The 22,840-nt window shown below is 41.7% G+C and overlaps 1 protein-coding gene across 1 annotated transcript in view; it reads right to left on the bottom strand.

The window, feature by feature from the left end:
• LOC146689248 (histone H1.11R-like) overlaps positions 1-22,840 on the bottom strand; it is a 191,684-nt gene that overhangs the window by 44,226 nt on the left and 124,618 nt on the right. The window lies entirely within an intron of this gene.

Below are 22,840 nucleotides of genomic sequence, written 5' to 3'. Positions count from 1 at the left end.
ATGAAAGCCCAGTTTAGACACTGATGTGGTCAGCTGATGTTTTCTATAATTACACTGACAGCACGTCTCATGGCTCCCTGGAGCCACAGAGATGTTAAATAACGGTTCATATTTACATCCATGCCCTGATCTAGAGTGTGCAGCGTCTCTGCAGTATCAACAGGGACCATAGCAATATAACAACACATTTATAAAATGTAAAACTGTTTCAGTGAGGACAAACCAGAACAGATTATTCTTACCCAGTGTGTTATTTAGCTGTTATACCCACTGAAATGTAACTGCTGTAAGTACTTGTGGATCCAAGAGTATTTAAAAGTAGAATGGGAGGCAGAGCCTTCACTTTTCAGGTCACTCTTCTGTAGGGATGGGTATCGTTTAGGTTTTATCCGATACCGGTGCCAAACCGGTACTTTTGAAACGGTGCCGGTGCTCAAACGGTGCTCAAACCGGTGCTTAAAGAATGGAGAACACAAAATTGGTCCAAAAACCTCTCATGTTCAGCTGTTTTTTGAAAAAAGATAACAATGTTAGCCTTTTCTGCAGCTATGGGGCATATATGGTATCACTCTTGGCTGGAAGCAGTGCTTAGACAATGGAAAAAACACAAACTTTGTCCTAAACCTCTCATGTTTAACTGTTTTCCAGTTTTTCTTTGGTCATTTTAGCCTTTTTGGCCAGGGTGAAGGGAGTATCTGCCATCAAACAAGAGGACAGCCGCATGTAGCTATGATGATGTTTGCTAGTTCACCTTACATGCATTAATGTAATAACGTGGTTAGCCTACTCAACGTAAATTACACACAAACAACATTAAGCTACTCACGCAGAGAAGAACGGCTGCTGCTGCCATCATCATCCGTCATCATTTCTGCTACACTGGCAGGGCTAGGGGCCAGGACTCTCCTCTTCGGGTTTTTGGGGGATGTTGCTAACTCCGGGTCTCATAACAGGTAACCCACCCGCAGTAGATGTGCTCGGTGTGAGGTCTCACAGCAAGCTATCAAATACGGCGCATTTCTGGGCTTTTAAAAAAAACCGCTATACGTCACCAGGTGTTTCATCGGATTCAAGGTGTTACCTCCTTTGACAGTATCACAGTATCAGCTTAAAGCACTTGTTGCAGGCTGCTGAGTTTGCATATTTTGCTGTGAAGCACAGCCAGACTTTTGACCGCTTCGCCTTGGACATTTTTAATCTGTAGCTCTGCTCTTTTTTTTTTTTTTTTTTTTTTTGGAAACATATACTTCTAAAAATACTTTCATTGCACCATGTTCATTCACTCATGAGCTGCTGTAACATGAATCAAATGGCTGAATTTCCTTTTTTTTTTTTTTTTTTTTTTTTGTGTCCCGTTTGGATCTTTAGCCATCAGAATTGTTGTCTTAAGGCCAAGAAAGATGCCAAGCGGATTTATTTTACCAAGTGGATCATCATGGCCTTGCCATATTGGTCCATTTGATTGACCTTTATTATAATTATGAATTTATTTTATTTTCAGTTGCTACAAACGGGACAGACATGACTGGGGGATAGGACAGGGAGAAAGAATGAAAGAAAGAGAGGGAGAGAAAGAAAACCAAAGGGGAGAAGAGACGGTGAGAAGGGGGGGGGGGGGGGGGGGAAGAAAGAAAAAACAAAAACAAACAAAAACAAACAAAAAACAAACAAAAAAAACACCTGGGTCACCTGTATGGAGAAAAAAAACAGAAGAGAAAGCAAACAACAAAGAGCAACATAATAAAAAATAAAACGGCACCATCGCAATAAACTAGCTAGCAGTAAATATCAGTAGATACTAAGTAATAAACGATATTGTGCAGCACGCAAGATAGACAGCGCACAATGTGCTTTGAGGCAGCAGCCAAGAAAGCTGTAGTCCGCGTCTGTGAATACCCGTGTGTACACCTGTGTGCATACCTGTGTGGATCAGCATGCTTGTATTCCAAAGGTTTCTCCATGTAACGATCTGCTAGGGAGTGTGGGGGAGCCACAGCCCCGTCCTCCAGGGTATGAAGCAGGTATGGAGGAGATCAAAACTCCAGACATCCAGAGGCCCCCAGAACACAAGAGACCAAGGAAGACCAGAGGGGCAGCCGCGCTACTGTCTCAGTAAGAGCTGAAGAGAGTCCCAGATGAGGGCTCACTCAGCAGCCGCGGAGCAGAAGCCAGTGGGAGTTGCAGTGACGCGCCCGTGAGCTCCACCGGCAGCCAGCTGTGCCTGAGTGACCGAGCCCCAGGCCGAGAGGCCGGGGGCACCCCACCTCCGAAGTGGCCCGAGCGAGCCCCAGGCTCCAGGCCCTGACAAGCGGCCGCCAAGGAGTGAGCCGGTGTGTACCCGGACGCCCACCCCCACCCCCAGACACAAAGAACCACCAACGCACCGACACCTGAGGGAGTCCGCCACTGGCAGGGGAAGTGGTGGTGGGTGGAGATAGGCCTCCATACCTTGGAGGGCCTGACATGTCCCCAGAGAGGTGGCGTCTGATACCCAACCTGACATATAGACACAGACATACAGGCACACACAGACACAAACATCCATTCCCACCCTCATGCTCTCATATGCACTTACTCCACACTCAACCAACGTGGAGACAGACATAAAGAGACGCTGTACACACGATCACACTCCCCAAGCGTACTCTACGAACCGGGTCTAGGTACCCTTGCCCCTGGAGGGGGGAACCGCACCCAGACCCAGGTGGTATTACCCTTTTCCCTGCGGTGGGGGGAGGCAGGCCGCCCCGACTCCGCAGCAGCAGGGAGGCCCCACATTCCAGACCGCAGTCGGACGGCCAACTCCTCCTAGCCCCCCCGCTCCAGCAGGCCGCAGAGAACGGGGGTGAGAGAAGACTCCAAACCTCCATCCACCCGCTCATTGTAGTGTTGATGCATGTGTGTTCTAAGGTGCAATTAAAACCCAGGAGGGCATGGAGCTACCTGCCAGAGAGCAGCAGGTAAGCGCATGGCCCCTCCTGCTGGCCCTCAATGTCTATGTGTATTCAAAATTGAGAGGTGGGCAACGACGCCAGGGGTGGGGTGTACACCCTGATGGTAATTTGGACTCCGTGTATCGTGCCCACCCCCAAGATCCTATATGTATGTGTAATGAGAGTGTGAGTAATGTAAATGTCTAAGTTGTGGGATAAAATTGAGGCAGAGGCAGCCAGAAGGGGACGGGGGGGGTAGCCTCCTCTGCACCCTGGTGACATACCCCTACTCCAAGGCCCTGCATGTGTGGGCGGTTGTGGTGGAGCGGGAGGAGGGAGGCAGCTGGAGATGGGGAGGGAAGGAAGGGAGGGGCAGGTGACCCCTCCCTTTGAATCACTTTGAATCACCTTGTTGTTGAATTGTGCTATACAAATAAACTTGCCTTGCCTTGCCTTGCCCTCCCTGGGGCCAGCTCCCCCGCTGACCCCAGTAGGCACTCCCATACTCCGCGACCCGCCAGGGAAAGCTCTGCTCTAAAAGAACGTACGTACCTGGCCCCGCCTACTATCCTCGGAAACGTAAAATGATTGGCTAGAAGTGTATCACAGCTCAGGAAAAAAAAGCACCGAAATAAAGCACCGAAATGTGCTCTGCTTTTCGGTCTGGTTACTACCGTTTATGTCAGAACCGGTGCCATCATGGCACCGGACACCAGTACCCATCCCTACTCTTCTGTGGAGCCAACTTCCAGTTTGGATTAAGATGATGGACACTACCTCTACTTTTAAGATTAGGCTTAAAATGTAACCATTTTGATAAAGCATATAGTTAAGGCTGGATCAGGTGATCCTACATCCTCCCTTAGCTATGCTGCAATACGTCTAGGCTGCTGGGGGATTCCCATGATGCACTGGGTGTTTCTTCTTCACTCACTATGTGTCTATACACTTCTCTACATTTAATCATTAGTTATTATTCATCTCCAGCATCTCTTTTTTCCTGACTTCCTCCCTTCACCCCAACCAGTTGCAACAGATGGCCGCCCCTGCCCGAGCCTGGTTCTGCAGAAGGTTTCTTCCTGTTAAAAGGGAGTTTTTCTTTTCCACTGTCACCAGAGCACTTGCACAGGTGGTCATATAATTGTTGGAGCTTTTTCTGTTTTCTCTTTGTTATTGCAGGGTTTGTACTAGAGATGGACCGATCCGATATTACGTATCGGTATCGGTCCGATACTGACCTAAATGACTGGATCGGATATCGGAGAAAAATAAAAAATGTAATCCGATCCATTAAATATCACGAAAGCACCTCACAAAACTTGCAACACGCCGTAACTCACCTCAGAACGTTAGCATGTCGGAGCAGTATGCATCACGTGATAGAGCGGCTGTGGCATGCGGGACCTGTGGTCTGGATAGCATTTGGAGCTTCGCTAGCAACCTGGCATTTCATCTCCCTCAAAGTTATCCCCGAGAGAAGTAAAGCAAGTGTGTAAGTCCATCTCTGAATGTTTGTAAAGCATTCCTGCGTTAAGCTTAACGAGCGACTGCCTCTCGCTCTCCGGCTGCTACTTCAATCGTGAAACTGCTTAAATGATCAGCTGATCGGCTTTTCTGTCGCGAGTCCGTCTTTGTTTTTGGCCCACTTTGCACCAGAAAGAGGAAACCAGCGGCTGAACAACAGCAGCACGTTTAAGCTTGATAAGCTGTTGTTAGAATTTATTTAATATTACTTTCTACTCCAGGATCTTTTTCTACGTAGCTGACGGCTGGTAACTGTGCAGGGGCGGATCTAGCAAAGTTTAGCCAGGGGGGCCGATAGGGCATTAACAGGGAAAAGGGGGCACAAAGACATACTTTTCTTTCTTATTCTCATTTAAAATGTCGAGCTTTTAATAAATAATTATCTGACACACAAAGTTTTAATTTGATGTAAAATGAATAGAAGTCAATTACTGTATATAGTAACTATTAAGTCTAATATACCCTAGTAAGCTATAGTACTTTTTCCTTTGGGAAGGTACCATCTGTGCAGTCTGCAATTTTGTTGAAGAAAGATGTTGAATCTATTTAATATTTCTTGAAAAATAATTGATTTCTGTGCATTTTTTTTCACACTGCATCAAATTAAGGTTGATTACGTCGATTAAGCATCATGAGGTGGAGTGTGAGGGGTGGTTCCCTATTTTTTATTTATTTATTTTTGTTGTTGCTGGGAGTTGGAACCCTATTAGTTAGGTTGCTTAATATTTACGCTAAGTACTCTTTAAAATACCAGAATAGGGAGGATGGTGTAGGTTTAAGTTTATTAGATTGATCAGTATTGCTGAACTATGAAATATTTTTTTTGTATACAGGTATAACAGAATAGCTTTAGTGTAGTTGTTGTTTTAAACTTGAGTATGAACTTGCAGACTTGCAAAATGCAGCAAGATATTTTAAAAAACAGTTTTGTTGATTAAAAAACACTATATCGGATTCATATCGGTATCGGCAGATATCCAAATTTATGATATCGGTATCGGTATCGGACATAAAAAAGTGGTATCGTGCCATCTCTAGTTTGTACCTTACAATATAAAGCACTTTGAGGCAACTGTTGTGATTTGGTGCTATATAAATAAATCTGAATTGAATTCATGCTTGTTACCACAGTGAGATACTTTCGCCTCGAGTTTAAAGTAAGAAATAAGACACCAGCATGAACAAAGCTTAATTTCCTGAAATTGTCTAATGAGCTGCTCTGAGAGTATCTCAACAGCTGAAGACAGATGGTGATGAGGAAGAGGAGCTATCATGGAAGTCCAAGTCTCTGCATGGGATGTACCATCTTCAGAACTTTAATAGTCTCAGTGCAGCCTAGGATACAGTCATAACTTTTAACTGCTTAATTTTCAGATTTTCACTTTTTTTTTTAATAATTAATGTTTATGTACTGAAGGCAATACAAAAAAATACTCTGAAAAAATATAGATACATGAAACATTCCTACTGAAATAGATCAGTTTCAAAGACGTGCTTAAAATGACAGACCATGTCTTTGTATTTTAGCATATATATATTTTTTGTGACTATTTCCTATTTTTCCATGAAAGAAAGCTGACCATGTGAGCCACAGAAACGTTAACGAACGTAATAACTGTGCCCAGTTCTTATAGTCAAAAACTGTATTTTCTAATAATACTGTGACATAGAAAATAGAAAAAAGATAGAAGTGATGAGGCTGATTATCTCTAACAAATTAAGATGAGTCTGTAACCATAACTATACAAAAGCATAGAGAAAGAGCATTCATATTCCATATGCTGATTTCATTTTTATCTCAGCACTGCAGGCTGAAATGAATCCATCTTTAATAGCTGCTAAATACTTTCTAAATGTATGTAAATATCAGAGGTCAGATGTATTTTTATATGTATCTGTTGGCGCTCTGACAGATCTGTTTAATGTTGTCGTGTGGCTAAACATGGACTTCAGGGTTTTCCCAGCCTTTACATTCGCTCCATCAGCAGCAGCCCCGCCGTTATCTCCCCCTCCCCCCATCTGTCAGTTCGCCTCCCCCTATCCTCGCAGGCTCTCCCATGACGTGATTCTAATAATAGCTCCCTGAAGTCGGGCCCGGCAGCCCCCCCTCTGGGGGGGGGGGCTTGTTGGTCTTGAAGGGCTCAGCATGAATTGGCTGCGCTCTTCTCCATGCGAGCTGTGGGCCTTATAAATAGCACTGGGAAAGAAGAGGCTCTGCATTGGCGTTATATAAGCATCTTGCATGTTTATGAATGGGGGGGGGGGCATTGATAAGTAATGCTGCAGCTGCTGCTGTTTCACACACTCACCACTCTCTCATCCCTGTGTGAACAAATTCTGCACGGTTACTGGATATACTACTATAAAAAATATTCAGTTTTTTGAGATGCAGGCACCTCCTTTAACCTACAGTGTGCCTGATCCTGACACAGAAGTGGCCGTGACTTTAACATGTTGCCTGAAAAGGTCACAAGGAATCCAGTTTGGACATCCTGTTTAATTCAGAATATATAAACCACACACAGGCACAGGTCCAGCACACACATCGTTCAGATATCTGGGTTTCCATCCAAATGTAATAATTTTTAAAGAAAAAGTCTTTGTAATGTGCAGGCGGAGGAAGAGTCAGACACAGGAGCTTGAGGAAGAGAGAAGAAGACCAAAACCAGGAGGTGATTAAAGAAGAAGATACAGGGCAGGATGTAGAAACCATCAGACTACAGACAGGGACATGAGAAACACAAGGATGAGCTCAAAACAAAAACAGAAAGTAAAGAGGACATGAAATTATTGATGTTAATGTCCACCTCCTCCCCCTTTTTCTTTATTTATTGGGCACCAAAGTAGATCATCTGCCTCCTATTCCAGCATCCTCCTCTGTCACACCAGCCCTCTGCATGTCCTTCTCTACATCCATGAACCTCCTCTGAGGCTTTCCTCTTTTCTTCCTGCATGACAGCCCCATCTTCATCATCATCTCTCCCTCCTCTGACAACATGCAAACCATCTCAGTCTCTCTGACTCTGAGCTGTCCCTCTGATGGACTCCTGTACATGCTACCCACTCTCAATGAACATCTGAACATCTTCAGCTCAGCCTCCTCAAAACATCCATCATATGTGTCTATATCTTCTTTTAGCTCCATCCACAGCCAGTGTAGGGACTAACGCGTCATTAAGTAACGTGTTACAGTAACTACGTTTTTAGTTTGGTAACGAGCACGGTAACTAGTTATTATGCCAAAATCAGGAACACGTTTATCGTTACTGGGATTTAGATAGGGTTATTATTCGTTACTTCGTGTGGTGGCTATCGCGGAGCTTCCACAGATTCAGTAACATTAGCAAGTGGTGGAGGCCAGCAGGTGGATGAGGGAAAGGGGAGGCGGGAGGAGCAGAGACCCGAGGCAGCTGCCGGTCTGAGTGTCAGGTGAACTGAACTTCAGGTAAGAAGTTATGAGCTGCAGTCTCTCTGGGTCATATATATAAACCAAGTTTGGGTGGAGTTTATTTTCGTTGTGCTGACTTTTTCATACTGGTACTAGCTAGCATGATGGAGTTTCTATACAGCTGGATGGGTGCTATGATGTTACTGATGTTGAACTTAATTTTGTTCATAAGGTCAGTTATTAGATTTGCCAACTGTCCCCTAAAAAATGGAATCGTCTCGTATTTAGAGTTAATATTACACGTTTCGTATTGAGGTGAAAAGAAACAGTTTGTCCCGTAATTCAGCTACAATGAAAAAGACACACAGCTGGAGTTATTCTGTGTCTTTGCTGCACAGCTGCCTCTTTTTCTCTCATTCTCTCCCCCTCCCTCTCCTGTTTCTACTTCAATCATGAAACTGATCAATGATCAGCTGATCGGCTTTTCTCTCGTTTGTTTATCGCCCACTTTGCGCCAGAAAGAGGAAACCAGCGGAGGTCGCGTTAAACAACAGCAGCACGTTTAAGCTTGATCAGCTGTTGTTAGAATTTATTTAATATTACTTTCTAGTATCAGCTGATGTTTGCTGGAGCCACAGCTGTAAAAGCTGCCGGTCATGATGTCGGTTTGGATATGTGGTGAGAAGGAAACATGAAGATGAAACCAGGAGATGTCCTTACTGAATCATCAGAGCTGTGATGGAGAAACAGGTTTAGGTGACATGAATGAGTTGAAGGGAAGTTATGAACTGTTTCTGAGAGACAAATAACACCAGGATCCTTTTTTTATGTAGCTGACAACTGGTAACTGTGCAGGGGCGGGTCTAGCAAAGTTTTGCCAGGGGCGCCAGGTAGGGCATTAACAGGGAGAGGGGGGCACAAAGAAGTACTTTTCTTTCTTATTCTCATTTAAAATGTCTAGCTTTTAAAAAATAATTATCTGAATCTTACAACAAACGATTGATAGATTGATGCATATATACCATCAGAACAGTGAACATCACTGTCACAACAGGCAGAATTTCTGAGTTCTGAGTACAATCAAAAGCACCACGACTGCAGTTTTCGTGTTGGATTTAAAAAGCACACATGACTCTGTGACGTAGGCTAGAATCATGGTGGTGGTCAACGACAGTCCAGGCGTGGGATTTCTCTCGTGGAAATATGCACATTATTTTTTCCTTTCTATTAGGTAGGTGGCACAGTGCACTTGTGGCAAGTAAGCAAGCTAGAAGACTGGCAATCTTGCTGGGTATCCAGTTACGGAAGCAACACATTAACAAGAGAATTCTGAGTAAAACCAAAGTTACTTTCCCTAGTAACTAGTTACTTTGAAAGCAATGAGTAACTTATAGTTACTAATTTAAAGTGAAACTTACCCAACACTGTCCACAGCTGATGCCTTTGCCTCTCCTGAGGCTGGTTTTACCTTCAGGCCATGTAGTTTTGTTAAGGTTAGGGTTTCAAATGTACTTCATGCATGGGATTTTGAGAATCAGGCTTTAAATGTCACGGCTGAGGCAACAGTCGTGTAGTGGAATGAATGAGGACCCAAGATGCAGATGGCGGTGGAGATGCGAATGAGGATTTATTTACAGTGGAAAATAACCCAAGCCAGGACAGAACTAAACATAAACCTAGACTGGGGAAACTAATAACAAACCAAACCCGTAACCATAACTCACGGAAAAACATAAGGAAGTTACACCGGGATGACGAGCCGAGAAAGGAGAGCAGGAACAAAGGACAGAGAGACACTGAGATTACCAAGAAACACAGACGACACAACGAGGGACACAGGCAGACACACGCTATAAATACACAGAAGGTAATGAGGGAATGGCGCACAGGAGTAGGGATGGGTATCGTTTAGGTTTTATCCGATACCAGTACCAAACTGGTTCTTTTGAAACGGTGCTGGTGCTTAAACGGTGCTCGAACCGGTGCTTAAAGAATGGAGAACACAAAATTGGTCCAAAAACCTCTCATGTTCAGCTGTTTTTTTGTAAAAAGATAACAATGTTAGCCTTTTCTGCAGCTATAGGGGATTTATGGTATCACTCTTGGCTGGAAGCAGTGCTTAAACAATGGAAAAAAACACCAACTTTGTCCAAAAACCTCTCATGTTTAGCATTTTCCACTTTTTCTTTGGTCATTTTAGCTTTTTTGGCCAGGGTGAAGGCAGTATCTGCCATCAAACAAGAAGACAGCCGCATGTAACTACGACGGTGTTTGCTAGTTCACCTTACATGAATTAATGTAATAACGTGGTTAGCCTACTCAACGTAAATTACACACGGACAACATTAAGCCACTCACTCAGAGAAGAACGGCTGCTGCTGCATCATCATCCATCATCATTTCTGCTACACTCGCAGGGCTAGGAGCCAGGACTCTCCTCTTCGGGTTTTTGAGGGATATTGCTAACTCCGGGTCCGATAACAGGCAACCCACCCGCAGTAGATGTGCCCGGTGTGAGGTCTCACAGCAAGCTATCAAATACGGCGCATTTCTCGGCTTTTAACAAAATGCTATACGTTGCCAGGTGTTTCATCAGATTCGAGGTGTTACCTCCTTTGACAGTATCACAGTATCAGCTTAAAGCACTTGTTGCAGGCTGCTGAGTTTGCATCTTTTGCTGTGAAGTACAGCCAGACTTTGACTGCTTTGCCTTGGGCATTTTTAATCTGTAGCTCTGCTCTAAAAGAACGTACGTACCTGGGCCCGCCTACTACGCTTGCAAAGGTAAAATGATTGGCTAGTATCCAAAGTGTATGACATCTCAGGAAAAAAAAGCACCAAAAACAAGCACCGAAATGTGCGCTGCTTTTCGGTCTGGTTACTACCGTTTATGTCAGAACCGATACCGGTACCCATCCCTACACAGGAAGGGAGCACAGCTGAACCTAATTCACCAGACGAGACACAAACCTTCAAAGTAAAACAGGAAACACACAGACTGTTTTACAACACAAACACGGGGGCACGAACAGAGCACCGAGGACAGACACAGGTAGGGCTGATAAAACACTAAACTCCAGGTTCAACCCTAATCTAATACAAAATCAGAATAAACACAAAATGATCCAGGATCATGACATTAAACATGTTTATATCTGCTGTAAAGTTTTAACATGGTGTCTGTGGGACTGTGCTGGAGCCCCTGCTGGACATTAGAGGAACTGCTTTTGGTTTTTCAGCTGTTGAACACACATACCCACTTAAATTTGGAAGTGTGGAAGCGAAAGAAGTAAAATTGAGCTCCAGGGTTTCCTCATTTATTCTACTATCACTCAGATTTTCATCCATCATTCTCCATCTTTTCCCCTGAGCTTCAGCTCATTGTTACTAACCAGTGTGTTATATTTTCGTATGATTACATTGGATTTTTCTACCATCTTCACCTCTCACTGTCTCCTGAGGTTTCCCTGATGGTAAAGTGAGCTGAGAGTGAAGAGATAAGTGGGATGTAGGATGAAGTGATGGCTGCAGAGTGTAGAGGAGAGGGGGAGGATGGAGAGAGCGATGAAGAGCTCTGTGGAAAAGAGGAAGGCTTAATGAGTATGTTGCCCCTGACTCGGGCACGAGTGCGAGGCAGGAGATGACAGGGCTGTGCGTTGCCACGGGGGATGCAGCGCCGGCCTGCACAAAGCAGAGGCTGCCCCCCACCCCCTCCTCCACCTCTTCTCTGCTGCTCATTGCAGGAAGACCAGGGTGCACAAGAGTGCCGCTCAGCCACTTCCACACAGCATTACTGCACTATGGTGTTAATGTAGGCCTCACATTGTGATGGAAATGTGCTTTAGCTTTAGATGATTTATATGTAAGAAAAGTGAAATACAAGAAACTTTCTATTTCTGCTTTCTTGACGTGTTTGACTTTAATGGAGTTAGAATTTCAGAATCAGAATCAGAATCAGAATACTTTATTGATCCCTGGGGGAAATTATTTTTTGTTACAGTGCTCCATTTTAAACCAACATTAAGACAAGACAGACAATACGCTAACTAAGAATAGTACAATATATACATATATATACATACATACATACATAAGTCACTTATAAATAAATATTTGGAAAAGAAACATGTGTAGTTGTAGCAGCAAACAGTGTGTTAAGTGTTAAGTTAACACAGTGTGCCACTGTGAGTTTAGATTTTGAGAATGTAAGCATTTAAATGTTTCAGAAAAACCCAGAGAATAGAGTTCACTTCATTTTACAGGCTGTAACTTTAATTTCTGTTCTCCTGAATGTAGGGTTTATGATTTTTTCCCCCCAATTTTTCAACTGGAAACCAATGATGTTCTGTTAGGGCAAGCAAGGCCAGCAGTGCTTGCCCTGTCAAATATAAAAATATCCATAAATCAAAATGTACCAAAGTAAAACGATCTTGCTCCTTTTGTATTGGACAGCACCAGGGGCAATTCTAGGATCAGAACTTTGGGGGCGCTGAGCACCCAGAGAGCTGCCCAGCCAGGCAAGATAAACCTGTCTCTGTCAGTCCCTGCATCCTTAAATGTTGTCGCGAGTTCTCTGACTGTCACTTTGGTGCATTTAAACCCCTGTTCCTCCTTGTCCTCATCGTCTGTTGTATTCATCTCCGTTATCAGTCATCATAATTTTACCATCTCTGTGCAGGTCTGCAAATTTCTTTATTAAATCATACGATTCTTAAATTCATCAAGTCTCTCTGTGCCTGGGTCCTCGTCACAAAACATGACATCACTGTTTGGTGCATTTTAACACAATTTAATCCCCACATTTGTGAAAGAAAAGCAAAAAACTTTTTTGAAAAGTCTGTAACAAAACCATCAAATCTGATCAAGGTTATTTTAATGCTGCAAAAGAAGAATGGATTGGAATAATAAAAAAAAATACATATCCTAACCTTAATTACTGGGGGAGAATAATGAATGATGCTCATAGTGAGTAAAAAGTAAACTGAGTGCATTTTTTGGACAGAGATTCACTTTTAATATATATGTATAATATAATACAGATACATAAAAAAAACACTTCCAAAACAGAATAAATTATTACAAAATATTAAAAAATATATATATAAAAATGGAGGCAACTTTGCCTGTGGTAGAATGTATACAATGTATGAAAAAATCTTTACTGCAGATACTAATTTTACTAATGTAATAATAATAATTTTGTGCTGTAAGATTTATGAGTTTCATGCTTTCATAGTGGTCCTTAGGAGAGCTTGACATTTTTATCAGGTGGTCCACACTGTAAAAAGTTTGAGAAACACTGGTAAGTGTATGTGTGCTTTTGGAAAACATTTAAAGCTGCAGTACAGAATCTTTGAAACAAGCTTAAAACATTTTTAGAATATAAACAGAGCACTCTGCTTCTCTTTACAGCTCCTCACTCCACCAGGGCTGTTTGGCACTTTCTGATAGTGTGCAAATGTGGTGCAATGCGCCAGTCATACAGACAACTGGACGGTCCAAATGTTGGCCTACCTATTACTGGCTGAGGTTTTAGTAGAGTTGTGGCTGAACCACATAAAAATATATCATTAATTTTAATCTCCCCAATCAATTATATTGTTATGTTGGAATGTTGTTAAAGAGGGTCAAAAATGTTTCAACCCAGTTTGTTTTGCAGATTCTGTATAACAGCTTTAATATAGGGAGAACACAACTTCCTGATTGTGTGAGTAAAATCAGGTTTTTTTTCTCTTTGTCAGTTTAACAGTTTCTGTTGTGCCTGTCACTGTTCCCTGTCTGTTTTCTTACCTGGTTTTTCCTGACCTTGTACTTTCTCCTCGTGTTCTCCTCTTTCCTCTCTCCCTCTTTGGACTGACAATCATACACAAATAGACTGTATTCAGTTAGATGAAAAATTACATTAATATGAAAATAATTCTATTAAGATCACTAACAAAAAGTCCTCTCTCAGTTTACTTTCAACCAAAAGGGAAATAACCAAACCACATGAACATCTAATAAAAGATATAAACATTGAAACACTGATCCAACATTATTCTTGATTGCTAGATCATTTGATCATCATTTTACCTGAATGTGGCTCCTTTTTTTTGGAAAAAACTTCCTTACATCCATTATGAACCTGGCTGTCTCTCTGTACACACACACACACACACACACACACACACACACACACACACACACACACACACACACACACACACACACACACAGCAGGAGTTATAAGGTTAATGGGCATCTAGTCAGTTAGCTAGTTAGTATCCATTTCAAACAGGACAGTGGTAACAACAGTAGGCTGTGGACAATTTTAAGTTTTAGATTTTAAATAGGCTGTATACATTTCAATGGGAGCAACAGGGCGGTCAAATATCACTGATTTTACTACAGAGCAGGACGGATTGTAGGGTAGCAAACATTGTCGGAAAACACGTTTTCAACCCAGCAGGTTACCTGGTGTAATGTTTTTCAGCTAAAAAGAAACATGTTCTGACTCCTACCTAACTATATAAAGAGTAACTGAAGGTTAAATGCAGCTAACATGTCCTGTTTTAAGGCAGGCACTTACACCTCTGCTCCGCTGCGTCTCAGCCACCATCGCTCTGGCAGCAAGAGCGCTAGAGATGTCAGTGAAGTTGGCCCCCCACCTTCTTCAAATCCAGGTGGGCGGGCCAACTTCACTCACATACTTTTGTTGTTAAAATATTCAGTCTCAAACAAGTACAGTACTGTATGCTTTTTATATTTTTAGTAGTGTGTCACACAAACAGCAAATATTGTAAAAGAAAGAAAGGTAAGAAATCTTTGGGGGTGCTTTGATTCATTTTGGGGGTGCTTCAGCACCCCCAAGAATGGGCTAAAATTGCCCCTGGACAGCACTGTTATACAGTTCCTCGCCTGTTTGCAACCATCCTTTACATTACTGCCATCTTGTGGCCACTTGTGTCACTGAATGCTTAACTTGTTTCTTACTCATAGGAAACTGTACTTTTCTCTCGTTTACATGTGTGTGTGTCTCCCATTAACAAGCTGGTTAAACTGAGAGGTCAGCAGTTTTTTTTTCCTGGTGCTTTGCACATTTTGGCTAAACCTCTCATCTTACACATAAATTGATGACTCAGCTTTCACTGCTCCAAGGTCAGTTACTATCAGCACTTTGCGTGGAAACCCATCTAGCATTAGCGAAGTAAACGAGCTCCAGAGATTTAGCATCTTAACAGGTGAATTTGATCTTGCTAACTAACTAACTAACTAACTTGCTAACGCTTGATTTAAAGAACATGGAGTTTGACAATGAAAAAAAAAATCATCTTTTCTGTAAACGTCATTGCACACCACTGCTAGAAACATTGGTTCACTGGTTTCTAACAGCAAAGCACAGCAGAAGAAGACATTAGAAAAGTTATATTGTAAATATTTTTTTCATATTGGTGCGATTCTAAAACAAAGGAATCTGACTAAATCTGTTTTTTATTTTAAATACTGTTATTTAAAAAAGAAAGAAGCAAAGATTTATAACAGGCAATGTCAGACTGACTTAGATAAGCCAGTAGTTCCCAAATATGATTCAGCTCCACAACACAAGTGAACAGAAAGTATTGAGAATTGAATTAGTACACATCGAGAGTGTACACAAAGAGTGTAGTACACAAAGAGTCTAAGTGATAGTGAAGTGGTAAAACAGATCACTCTCCCATACGACTAGCTAAACTTTCAGTGTCCAGGTGTTTTAAACATGCCTTCATCTAATATTATACAATTAAAAGAAAATTTCACATGTAGGCTACTTCGTGCAAGTTTTAAACCCTTTGGTGTGAATTAGGAACAGCTGTTATAAAAGGGCACAATTACACAGACAAAGTGCTTTAATATGTTCAAATCCATAAATTCTGGGAGACAGATTACTTTAAAAATCCTAAAACAAGAACTATGGAGTTCTCAGTCCTTAGTGGAGGGACAGCTCACATTTATTCTGTTATTTATCATCACACAGTAGTTAAATTGTGCTCACTAATGTACTAAGAGTGCATGCAGTCTGAGCTACAGCTTTCCTTTGGGAGGAGGGTGTTTAAACTTTGCATTATAGGAACCCTAATCTCCCGTCTTTTGAAGATTATGCATCGGAATTTCAGGAGTGGGACCACGTCTCCAAACATGCTCCTTCCGGTTGTCATCTATATAGGTTCCCCCAGTTCTGCAAGCTGTTCATTCTCGTTTACGTGCCCCACTCGCCCTCCCTCCTTATTCTCAGTTCTTTAACTTCTTCATTTCTATTTAGTGCATGGGGATCTGCCAGGCCCGGGAGCCGTCGCCAGTCCCCTTTGAGGCCTTCCCCAAACCGCAGCTCAATTCATGTCCAAGCATTCACTTTTACCTACTAAAACGCTGTCAAACCTAAAATGAGGACATGGGCCCAGCTATTGAAATAATGTTAAATCATCTTGAGAATACTCTTTTTTTTTTTTTTGTTAAAATTCTTACTTTGCCTAAAGTTACTCACAGTGCTTCCATCATTAGACTAGAAGTATTTCACTCTGTCTTGTGTGCTGTTTAATGAAGTGCGGCAGTCTTTGTGCTGTCACTGTTTGACTGATGAGGTTGTGTTCAAATAATTCTCCTGTGCAAATTAAAAAGCTAATCCTTGCCCATCCTTACAATCACTGCCTCCCAGCAGGCAACACCGGGCCCCGCAGGGGCTTAGTGACGGCAAACGCCACTGCTGATTGGCTGAGCAGCAGATGGAGGAGCCGAAGAAGAGCGCTTTCAAAACTTAAAGCGCACATTAAAGTTTCCACTCACTCTGAGATGGGATTTTAGGTGCGGCATGCGTCTTCGGTTTCAGCTGCAGCTGTAATCCGACACGCCGCCACTTATAGAAGGGGCAGCAGGCTGTCTTTGTGCAGCAGCAACGTGCACGGATCATCTGACGGCAGATAAAGAAGCATGTCAATGAAGTCATCCGGGGTGCACCTGTGCATCCGCGTCAATGTGTGAATATGTGCATTCAGCACTATGTCATCTTTTACAGGCTCGGCGCCTCGCTTGTTCTCCCCATCAAGTTTTCACATGGTTCATGCTTTCATTCACAACAAACCTTGTGAGCATGTGCTGTCCAGCTGCATTAATCTTGTGGAGCATGAAGTCATGCTAGGAAATCTTCTCATTGGGTTACCGGTGTTTACCACCAAAATAGACTTTACAGGACAGTTTACCTGAAATCTGCAAACCAAAAGCAGCGGGTAGGAATAAAGGTTAAAACTACCACAGACAGCCAGGAGGAGACAGACCCCAAAACCATAGGAGACACAGGTTCACTCTATCTGCAAGGAGATGCAAACCAACAGAAAACAATGAGAAAATGAAGCCACAGCAGAGCAACAGCAAACAAATATGTGCAGTGATGTGACAAAAACAGAGAGACACAAAACCAAACACACCACAGAATAAAATGAAGAAGAGAAGATGATCTCAGAAAATGGATCAATCAGTGGAAAACAGTCCTGTGATTTAGAACTTCTTCAGGTCTGATGTTGTGACTCTTCCGCTCAGTGTTATATTATATTTGAGTTCCAGATATGTGCAGATGTGTTGGAGTCAGTTTCTTTCTGGAGACTGGCTCAAATCTTTAAAACCCAGGCCTACATTTCCCACAATGCATCTAAGCTCTAAGCAGCATGTTTTCCTGTTTGTGTGTAAAACTGGTAGAATTTCTCTTTTAAAACTGATTGTTATTACAAAGACGTGAGCCTCAGTGAAGGACAGCCAGGTTATAATCTGGCCGTTAGAGGTCAAAGGTGAGCGTAACATATGGATCCAAGCGTCTGCCATATGTGCAGATTGGCTGCTGTGCATGACCGAGCACACATTCAGTTCCCTGTATGGTGGACATGTGCCAACTTACATCCTGACCGTGTGTTCCAGAAATAATGACATTTCTGAGCGTTAATCATCCACACTAGTGCTCCTGCTGCTCCCAGCTTCTTAAATTTAGTTTTCAGGAATTTGTTTGGAGCCACCGTGCAGCAGAACCTCAGCCAGCTGTCAGACAGTTACAGTGACAAACCACAAATATAGTTCAGTCGCTCACACAGAATAACCTTCATCCACAGTAGAGGACATGCTGTACATTTCTTCCATGCTCGCTCCCTCTCTGCCTGATTCACACTGTTCAGCTTTTCATTTTTGATCTTTCACGTTGAAGCACGCTGCAGCTTTCATACTCACAGTAAAGCTTAAATCAGACTGAAGAAGAAGCTTTAGTGAGCAGTCACTGGTGGACGGGACAGGTAGCCTTATAGATATCTGCTCGCTCAAACCACAGACTGTATACAAAAGATGGACATTTCCACTGCAACATCACCCACTGTTTCTGAGTATTTGTCAACATTTATGTTTTGGTCTCCACCAGTCGTCTGTGTCCGCATCCACCTGTAACTCAAAGAGCTCACACCTCCCAGAGCAGCCTCAAGTGGACATTGAGGGAACTACACTTTCTAGTTGCTGCTTTGCAGCAAACGAACCTTTAAATGTCAAAAACAAACAAATGAGGTTCTGTTTATGTTTTACTGTCAGTTAATGCCGCTGCTAAGAAAAATATCTTCATTTGAAACAATGTTTCTAGATTCATTATGTGTCTGATCATTCTCTGTGTTCTCCTTGTTGTCTCTGAAGTGATCTTTTTGTCCTCTCAGTCTAACTGGGACTGATTCCAGCTCTCCGGCCAGCTGATCCCACTTCTTCCTGCCCACTGCTGCCTCCGTCTGCTGGGCTTTCACTCCTGCTGCCTCCATCAGGACTGAGACTGCTGCTGAAACTACACAACATATATTTTTTTAAGGGACTGAATACAAAAAAAGAGGAAAATAGTTTGAGGATGTTTGGAGAGGTGGAGCTGTCCGTGGTGCTGAATTCTGTCTCCTGGGATTTTGGAAACACTTGTCATACACACTGCCTGCCTGAATTACACAGTCTGGTCCCAGCAGCTGAAAAATCTTTATGTTCGTGGACACGAATCATCAGACATGAGAAATTGTGTTCAGGGACATGAAATCTAAGAGGGAAAACATGTTGACATTAGAACCTGAAAACAGACGAGCATTAAATTAAATATTGTGAGCATTTTTCTTTTTCTCTATGATATTAGTGAGCATTTGAAGCCTCAAGATCATCACTTTCACTTTCATCTTAGTCTCTGAAATGCGGACATAAGGAATGAGGTGCAGAAACCAAACCACATTGCAGACTCACACAGCAACGTGACTATCCCTGCCTTAAATCCTCTCTTTCCTGGTCTCTTTTGACTGTAACAGGACCATCATTTCCACAATAAGACCATAAACTGATTAGCTGAGCACATATGGCGTTATTTTTGTGCCACTATTCTGAGCGCACGTAAAAAATTTTTGCAGGTGCAAGTGTTGCATTTTGAGGAGAAATTTATTTTGAGCGAAGAAAAGCTGAATTTGAATGAACAAAATTCATTTTTGCATGCAAAAAATGTATTTCAGTGTTTGCTATTATTCATATACACACACAACAGCAGCCCCTCTCGCTCAGTTTTTGCATTTGCACTTGCTCGCAATGTGTTGCTTGCGCTCTCAACATTTCTGCCCGTGCGTGCTTAACTCTTTCTGTACACCGTTACATATGTGCCACAAAACCAGCCGATCACAGACTTGGATGCAAAACAAATCTGATTGGCTGTTTTGGTCCAATCAGCTCGAAATGACGAAATGCATTTCGAATGCCAGAATCCATTTCGTCCAAAACTCAAACGAGGCAGTGGTGGAGGAACACAGAGTGGCGGAGTTTGAAATATTACTTTCTGGGTCACAAAATAAACTTTTAAGATATTTTCATGGATTCTGGGATATTGCATTTCATCATTTCGAGCTGATTGGAGACCAATATAGCCAATCAGATGTGTTTTGCATCCAAGTTTGTGATTGGCTGGTTTTGTGGCACAAATATAACGGTGTACAGAAAGAGTTGAACGCGCATGGGCAGAAATGTTGAGAGTGCAAGCAACACATTGCAAGCAAGTGCAAATGCAAAAACTGAGCGAGAGGGGCTGCTGTTGTGTGTGTGTGTGTGTGTGTGTGGGGGGGGGGTGTGGATAATAGCAAACACTGAAATACAGTTTTTGCACGCAGCAATGAATTTTGTTCACTCAAATTCAGCTTTTCTTTGCTCAAAATAAATTTCTCCTCAAAATGCAACACTTGCACCTGCAAATCTTTTTTACGTGCGCTCAGAATAGTGGCACAAAAATAACGCCATAAGCACAAAGCTCATTTTCTGATGAACTATAAAACAATTAGACTTCTCTTTACCTTCGCCCCTGGTGCACATCAAAAAGAATGCAGGTTAAAGTACTTCAGCGTTAGTTTCACATTTCAAAGCAATTGGTGAGGTTGTCCTTTTATCTTTTATGAAAATGCCTAAAAAGGTGGAGCTGGAGCCGAGTCAAGTTGCAAAGCAGAAACTGTGGGTTGAAAATGTTAACAAATTATTGAAAGAATCAGTGTGTCTAAAGCTGGCACTATATATTTATGAGTTAAAAATATCAATTTAGAGCAAAGTCAGAAGGTTTGGAGATGAACTAACAGGATTTATTTATAGACATATTTACACCTGCAGATTTCCTCTGATTCATACATCCCATTTAAAGCTTCTCATTGATCTAAATTAGAGGCAGCTTGTTAATCCACAGCACGCAGAAGATTTCCTATTTTATCTTTTTTAGACTCTAATTTTAAAGTCACACCAGCTGACTTAGACTCAGCCCACTGAGCTGACCTCTCCGATGATCCAGGTGCGATTACTCAGACTCAGTACCGAGGCTAAGAACTCAATAAAGTCAAATTAAACCTCAGAGCGATTCAGGCTGCAGGTTGGGGGCTTTTTTCTAAATCCTTTATCTCACTATCACCTCATTGCATTCGTCACACAGATCAGTCCTTATAGCAGGAGCAGTATTTTTTATAAAAATGATGAAATTTAATTATTAAAAAGAAGATTAATATCTGTGAAGACGCAGAAGAGTAAAGATTTGGTGGACATTCTGATGTTTATCAATAAACTTTTTTAACTAAAACAACAACAAATATTCAAATTCAAATATTTAAAAACTTTTTTTTTTTTTTTCAATTACAGTGGTCCCTCAGTTATCACGAGAGTTACGTTCCAAATATAACCCGCGATAGGTGAAATCTGCGAAGTAGTCATTATAGATGTTTTAAGGCTGTAAAACCCCTCACTACACATTTTATACACTTTTCTCAGACAGGTATGAACATTTTCACACTTTTCTCTCTTCTTTACACACTCTCAAAGTTCAAATCTTTGTAGAAAAATAAGTCCAGTATTATAGATTGAAACCAAAGTCACCCACTGGCGCCTTTAACGGTGCAAAACGTTCCGTTGACATTGTTGTGTTTGTTGGGGAGAAAACTTACAAACATACAGTACAGTACTTTAGAGTCATACTGCTAGTGATTTAAGATTTATGTAAATTTGACAAGCTGAACACATTCTGTACTGTACAGGAGACACGGTATGAGATTGATTGACAATGGTCTACAGCCAATCAGGTTGCAGAACACAATGCGCTGTAAAAAACAAAAAACAAAAACAACAAAAACATGCAAAATTGCACTAAAATGAAATCCTCGAAACAGCATATGTAGTTTAAAGTTTACTTTAAAAAAACAATTACTCATATATTTGTATGAGTCATTAACCCTCTGGGGTCTCAGGGTATAATTGGCCGTTTTTGACTATTTTACCTCCATATTTCACCTTTAAAATATGTTTTTCTTGCCTTGTTTGGTATCATTATTTTCAGCACAACCTCAAATATCTGAAATTTTAGTTATTTTTTCATTTTGGCATACTATATTAGCACAGTTGATCTAAATTCAGACAAAAAATTCAAAATCTGAGTAGAAAACAGTTACATTTTTTACTGTAAAATCTACAAATATGTTTAACGAATCATTTTCATAACTTGAAATGCAAATAGAAATTGTACATTTCTAAAAATTATGCACAAGTTTTGCAAACAACAAAGTTATATGGTACTATTTACCTAAAAATGCAGCCAAGGCCTCAGGCATTTTTTATATAACCATTTAAATCTATTTACAGAACAATCAGGTGTGCTGCATCAAATAAGATGGCACACAAATTATTTGTGCCAGTCCAAAAAATGTATTTTGTGTTCAGTATAAGACAGAGGAGAACACCACAGGCCTAAACCCTGCAGGTCTGACAGCAGGAGGTGCATCAGTCCAGTTTTCCATGTGGGAACAGCGTTTACACTGGAATCGGCCTTTTCACGGCTTTTTTAGAGCAAATATGAAATTCAGCAGTCTAACTGACACACAATACAAAACAATAACTACACAACAAACTAACTATAGCCTCCAAACATGCTAAACGTCACTAATGTCTCACATATGAATACTAGCTCTCTCTGTCTTTCGCTCGCCTGCTTTCTGTCGCGGGTGTCACTCCTAAAAACTTCCCCTTCTCCCTAAACAACCAAATGTCACATGTTTGCCATATCATTTTTTTGATTGACTGACATGGTAAAATCTAACACCAACAGGGAAGGGGTGTTTTTTCTTTTTTCTTTTCACTCGCAAGCGGAGAGTGTTTGCTAGCGCTGTCTGTAGAAAACGCCGTTTTTACAGTCCTTCCCGCTGTAAACGCCACTGTTTACACATCGTGTGTATTTTTTTATCACAACTCTGGTTTTACGTGGCCCATCGACACAATTCAAAAACTGGTATGTAGTTTGAAGTCTGCACTTTCGACCCAAGTTGAAATGGAGACTCTGACTTACTGCATCTTGTAGCTGTGTCGTCTTAAATTGGTCATGTGATTTTGACGGCGACCCAGCGACCCCAGAGGGTTAACATATTTTAATAGTCAAATTATTTTATTAATCTGACTCTTAGTTTTTAACACAATAGCCTTTAAGTTGATCATT

Source organism: Copadichromis virginalis, linkage group LG17 (assembly GCF_057382275.1).
Source record: "Copadichromis virginalis isolate Kocher_CV1m ecotype Utaka linkage group LG17, C_Virginalis_male_GT1.1, whole genome shotgun sequence".
NCBI classification, from domain to species: domain Eukaryota; kingdom Metazoa; phylum Chordata; class Actinopteri; order Cichliformes; family Cichlidae; genus Copadichromis; species Copadichromis virginalis.
Note: the sequence above shows the minus strand (reverse complement) of the source record. Positions and strands in the feature narration are given on the sequence as shown.